Raw genomic sequence first — 7,138 nt, 5'->3', positions numbered from 1 at the left:
GATATAGTGCAGATTCAGGTTTGTTAAAATCATGCCCCCTCCCCCCGGGGTAGGATGGGGCCACAATAGGGGATCAAAGTTTTACATACAAATATATAGGGACAATCTTTAAAAATCTTCTTCTCAAGAACCATTGGGCCAAAGAAGTTCACATTTACATGAAAGCTTTCTGACATAGTGTAGATTCAAGTTTGCAAAAACCATGGCCTCCAGGGAAAGGTTTGGGGCCATAATAAGGACTACGGTTTTACATGCAAATAGATATGGAAAATCTTCTGATATGGACCAAGGTGACTCAGGTGAGCGATGTGGCCCATGGGCCTCTTGTATTTTTCCTTACCGATTTTGTGCAGAGGATTTCTCAGAGGTGGCTTGATGGATTTACTTCAAATTTTAGGGTTGATGCATTGCTATCTGAAGTTTATATCTTTTTTTGGATTTTTGAAAATTCACTTCCGGTTGGAAGTTATCCCCCTTTTATTGATTTTCAGATGACCATTTTGTCCGGACAAAATCTCAAAAACGATAAAAGCTAGAGTGCTGAAATTTTCGGTGATGTTAGACGACATGTTGTAGTTGTGCACCTGGGTTTTCAAAATTTCCGGAAGTGCCTAGTATGGAAGCTCGGTAGGGGTCGAAAATGGAGTTTAGAAAAGTGTCCAATTTTTTTCCACGTTTTAAATCAGAACTTTTTACTCGTAAATATTTTGCTTAAACATATATAACAAAAGTTGTACAGTTTATTGAGATCTTTCGTGTCATTTCAAGAAATGGGCCCATAAGCCTCATGGCTCGCCTGAACTATTGAATTTCTGTTACAATGATTAACTTTTTTCTTACGAAACTTTTGATAAGACATGTAGAATAAAAGTTGTTCAGTTTTGCAAGATCTATCTAATGATATAAATAAATAGGCCTCAGGGTGTCATGGCTCGCCTGAACAGTCGAATTTCTATCGCAATTAATAATATTAATAACTTTTTTCTCGAGAAACTTTTGACAACACATGCAGAACAAAAGTTGTTCAGTTTCGCAAGCGTTAACTAACGATGTTAAGAAATAGGCCTGCAGGTCTCATGGCTCACCTGAACAGTTGGGTTATTGTTGCAATCTATAACATTTTTGTCAAGAAACTTTTAATAAGGAATCTAGAACAAAAGTTGTTCAGTTTTGCAAGATCTTTCGAACAACATCATGAAAAAGGCGAACGGGCCTCATGGCTCGCCTGAACAGTTTGATTAGTGTTACAATCAATTACTTTTTTCTCGAAAAACTTTTGATAAGACATGTAGAACAAAAGTTGTTCAGTTTTGCAAGATCTTTCAAACGATATCAAGAAAAAGACCCACAGGCCTTATGACTCGCCTTAACAGTCTGATAAATGTCGCAATCAATAACTTTTTTCTGAAGAAAATTTTAATAGGACATTTAGAACAAAATTTGTTCAGTTTTGCGAGATATATGTAGAATGATATAAAAAAAATAATAGGCCTCCGGGCGACATGACTCGCCTGATCAGTCGAATTTGTATCGCAGTAAATAACATTATTAACTTTTTTGTCGAAAAAAAGGCTGACCCCTTTAATTAGTGGCCGAGAGCGACAGAGATTCTTTAATTTATAGCACTTAAATGATCAATATATGTAAAACATTACCGAAGCTAAATTGTACGTCTAAACAATATATTTGTATCATTATTTATGAACGAAAATCTCAGTCAAATTCTTATCTCATCACATCTAAAATTGGACGGAAGACCCACTCGTTGCTCGCAACGAGATCGCATCTAGTTATTAGGGTCTTCCGTCTTCAGCGGAAAAACCTTCTATTATTCTATTGTTGATTTTTCACTTTTCTTATTAGGGTCTTCCGAGCTTCCTTCAGAAGACCCTTCTGTTATTCTACTGTTTCTTATTAAGGTCTTCCGTCTCCTGCGGAAGACCTTACTATTATTGTTCGCTTTCTTCTTCTTCATTATTATTATTATTATTTTCCTTGGTAGTACACGCGTTTTTCTCAGCCATTTCTCGATCGATTTTCACGAAATTTTCAGGAAAGATGTCTTTTGGTGACGAGACTTTGCTTGCAAAATTTCGTGCTTGACGTCGCTTCCGGTCAGGAGTTATCTCTCTTTTAGTGACTTTTTGAAGGGCCTTGTTGTCCACACATCTCCTCCGTTAGTTTTGAAGCTAGAGTCTTGAAATTTCTACACAAGATAGAGTAAACATTTTAGAAGATTTGTGGGGGATTCAATTTTACCGGAGGCGATTTGCCTAAACGCTCGCCTGGACCTGAAAAAATGGATGCCAAAATTTTTCGCCGATTTCGGCGATTTTTGACCTTTGATCTCCAATATCTTTTTTCTTGCAAATATATTGTTAAGACATGTAGAACAAAAGTTGTGCACATTTACGAGATCTTTTCGAAAATATCAAGATTTAGGGGCTAGCCCCTTAAATGAGGGATCTAGAAGGGCTCAAAGTCTAGATCAAATATCGCAAAAATCGTTAATATTTTGGTATAAGTCAAAGAACAAAAAATGTTCATCTCAACAATCCAAATCTATTCATATAAAAATTTAGGTCATATGTTACGTAATAAGGGATTTTAAGGGCCAAAACCATAAATTTTTTACCCCTTGTATCTCGAAAATGACAAATATTTTGAAATGCAATAAAGAACAAAAGTTGTTCAGAATGATGATCTGAACAATATGCATATTTCGTTTTTACCCTATGTGGCCCCGTTAGGGAGCTACAGTTTGGCCCCTAAAAATTACTTCTAGAAATAACTCGAGAACGGTAAAGAATTTCTAAATACTTGTTGAACAAAAAATGTTTGAAATGTCATGACCTTTCTTACGATATCAAGCAAAAGGGGCTGACCCTTTAAATTAGGGGCCCAGAAGGGTCCAAAGGTTTATGAAAATATCTCAGAAACTATTAATATTTTGTAATAACTCATTGAAGCGGAAATGTTCATTTAAACGAGCTTGTTCTTATCAAATCAAAAGGTAGGTCATATGTTACGTAATAAGGGATTTTAAGGGCCAAAATCATAAATAATTGACGCCTCATATCTTGAAAACGACAAATATTTTGAAAAGCATTATTGAACAAAAGTTGTTCAGAATGATAATCTAAACAATATGTACATTTCGTTTTTTCCCTATGTGGCCCCGTTAGGGAGCTACAGTTTGGCCCCTAAATATTTCTTGTAGAGATAACTCGAGAACGGTAAAGAATTTCTAAATACTTGTTGAGCAAAAAATGTTTAAAATGACAAGGCCTTTCTTACGATATCAAGCAAAACGGGCTGGCCCTTTAAATTAGGGGTTCAGAAGGGTCCAAATGTTTTTGAGAATATCTCAGAAACTATTAATATTTCATAATAAGTTGTAGAAGCGGAAATGTTCATCTCAACGAGCTTGATCTTATCAAATCAAAAAGTAGGTCATATGTTACGTAATTAGAGATTTAAAGGGCCAAAATCGTAAATATTTGACGCCTCATATCTTTAAAACGACATATTTTTTGAAAAGCATTATTGAACAAAAGTTGTTCAATGTGTCATAACCTATCGATCAATATCAAAAAATGGGTCTGTGGGCCTCATGGCTCGCCTGTAGAGTCGATTTTTGTCGATATCAGTCGATTTCAAAAACTTGTAACTGGTAAATATTTTGTAAGGACATATTGAACAAAAGTTGTTCAGTTTATCGAGATCTATCGATTGATATCAAGAAATAGGCCTATGGTCCTAATGGCTCGCCTGTAGAGTCGATTTTTTGTCGATATCGGTCGATCTCAATAACTTTTTACAGGTAAATATTTTGTAAAGACATATAGAACTAAAGTTGTTGAGTCTATAGAGGGCTAACAAATGACATCAAGAAATGGGCCCGCGGGCCTTATGGCTCGCCTGGAGAGTCGAATTTCAAACGAATTTCACCGCAACTTTGCTTCAGAAGCTTATGATATGAAAAATTGATTATATCAAAAGTGTCTTAAAGTCGGAAACTAAATTGGGACTCATTTGTCTTTTTTTCTTTTTTTTAACTCCGAGTGCATCAACAAATCGGACGGAAGACGTACTCGTTGCTCGCAACGAGATCGTGTCTAGTTATTTTTTATTATTATTATTATTATTTTCCTTGGTAGTACACGCGTTTTTCTCAGCCATTTCTCGATCGATTTTCACGAAATTTTCAGGAAAGATGTCTTTTGGTGACGAGACTTTGCTTGCAAAATTTCGTGCTTGACGTCACTTCCGGTCAGGAGTTATCTCTCTTTTAGTGACTTTTTGAAGGGCCTTGTTGTCCACACATCTCCTCCGTCAGTTTTGAAGCTAGAGTCTTGAAATTTCTACACAAGATAGAGTAAACATTTTAGAAGATTTGTGGGGGATTCGATTTTACCGGAGGCGATTTGCCTAAACGCTCGCCTGGACCTGAAAAAATGGATGCCAAAATTTTTCGCCGATTTCGGCGATTTTTGACCTTTGATCTCCAATATCTTTTTTCTTGCAAATATTTTGTTAAGACATGTAGAACAAAAGTTGTGCACATTTACAAGATCTTTTCGAAAATATCAAGATTGAGGGGCTAGCCCCTTAAATTAGGGATCTAGAAGGGCTCAAAGTCTAGATCAAATATCTCAAAAATCGTTAATATTTTGGTATAAGTCAAAGAACAAAAAATGTTCATATCAACAATCCAAATCTATTCATATAAAAATTTAGGTCATATGTTACGTAATAAGGGATTTTAAGGGCCAAAACCATAAATTTTTTACCCCTTGTATCTCGAAAACGACAAATATTTTGAAAAGCAATAAAGAACAAAAGTTGTTCAGAATGATGATCTGAACAATATGCATATTTCGTTTTTACCCTATGTGGCCCCGTTAGGGAGCTACAGTTTGGCCCCTAAAAATTACTTCTAGAAATAACTCGAGAACGGTAAAGAATTTCTAAATACTTGTTGAACAAAAAATGTTTGAAATGTCATGGCCTTTCTTACGATATCAAGCAAAAGGGGCTGACCCTTTAAATTAGGGGCCCAGAAGGGTCCAAAGGTTTATGAGAATATCTCAGAAACTATTAATATTTTGTAATAAGTCATTGAAGCGGAAATGTTCATCTAAACGAGCTTGTTCTTATCAAATCAAAAAGTAGGTCATATATTACGTAATAAGGGATTTTAAGGGCCAAAATCATAAATAATTGACGCCTCATATCTTGAAAACGACAAATATTTTGAAAAGCATTATTGAACAAAGGTTGTTCAGAATGATAATCTAAACAATATGTACATTTCGTTTTTTCCCTATGTGGCCCCGTTAGGGAGCTACAGTTTGGCCCCTAAATATTTCTTGTAGAGATAACTCGAGAACGGTAAAGAATTTCTAAATACTTGCTGAGCAAAAAATGTTTAAAATGACAAGGCCTTTCTTACGATATCAAGCAAAACGGGCTGGCCCTTGAAATTAGGGGTTCAGAAGGGTCCAAATGTTTTTGAGAATATCTCAGAAACTATTAATATTTTATAATAAGTTGTAGAAGCGGAAATGTTCATCTCAACGAGCTTGATCTTATCAAATCAAAAAGTAGGTCATATGTTACGTAATTAGAGATTTTAAGGGCCAAAATCGTAAATATTTGACGCCTCATATCTTTAAAACGACATATTTTTTGAAAAGCATTATTGAACAAAAGTTGTTCAATGTGTCATAACCTATCGATCAATATCAAAAAATGGGTCTGTGGGCCTCATGGCTCGCCTGTAGAGTCGATTTTTGTCGATATCAGTCGATTTCAAAAACTTGTAACTGGTAAATATTTTGTAAGGACATATTGAACAAAAGTTGTTCAGTTTATCGAGATCTATCGATTGATATCAAGAAATAGGCCTATGGTCCTAATGGCTCGCCTGTAGAGTCGATTTTTTGTCGATATCGGTCGATCTCAATAACTTTTTACAGGTAAATATTTTGTAAAGACATATAGAACTAAAGTTGTTGAGTCTATAGAGGGCTAACAAATGACATCAAGAAATAGGCCCGCGGGCCTTATGGCTCGCCTGGAGAGTCGAATTTCAAACGAATTTCATCGCAACTTTGCTTCAGAAGCTTATGATATGAAAAATTGATTATATCAAAAGTGTCTTAAAGTCGGAAACTAAATTGGGACTCATTTGTCTTTTTTTTTTTTTTTTTTAACTCCGAGTGCATCAACAAATCGGACGGAAGACCTACTCGTTGCTTGCAACGGGATCGTGTCTAGTTATTATTATTATTCTTTCTTTCTTCTTGGGACTTTTTTGTCCACGATTGTTCTCAGAAACTACTCAAAGGATCAATATGAAACCTTTTTAGGATGATAGTATAGCATATGTAGATGTGCGGAACGAATGTCATTTTGTCTGAAAATGCATCCATGTGCATGCGCGTGCATTGGATTTTTTGTTTACAAACTTTAGAATCAGTCTAACTTTTTTATTTTTCAATGAAATCGTTTGCTATTTATATCGTAGGTATAACTTGGACCCTTAACTGCTTGGCATCGTCAAAATTTCAATTCTGCACGCGCATGCACGTGTGCTTCAATTTGATTGGATAATACAAAACCGTTTATAACATTCATGCCAATCAAGGAAATTTAATGATATTTACAGGATAGGTAGACATGTCAAATATCTACAGATCGATGTAATAAAAATTGCAAACGCGCATGCGCACGCACGTCCATTGTCTTTTGAAGGTTCAATTCTTTCAATGACCATAACTTTTTTGTTTTTTGTCAAAATCTTTTCAAACTTGTATTGTATATGTATCTTGATATTCTTAACAAAAGTGTATAGTCATAATTACCATCCGGCACGTGCATGCACGTGTGCTAAATTCTGATTGAACGATTTTCAAATCGCCATAACTTTCTTATAAATGATGGAAATAATATGAAATTTATACTGTGAGTATATCTATCAAATGTCTATTGAATGACATCAACATTGATGCTGAGTCATACTCACGTGCCCGTGTATGCACGTGCATATCCTTTCTTTCATTTTTCGGGTACTAAAATGGTCATAACTATTGAATTAAAAACTCAAACGAATTCAAATTTACCCTGAGGATCT

The sequence above is a fragment of the Ostrea edulis genome, chromosome 2 (assembly GCF_947568905.1).
Source record: "Ostrea edulis chromosome 2, xbOstEdul1.1, whole genome shotgun sequence".
Lineage (NCBI taxonomy): Eukaryota > Metazoa > Mollusca > Bivalvia > Ostreida > Ostreidae > Ostrea > Ostrea edulis.
Note: the sequence above shows the minus strand (reverse complement) of the source record.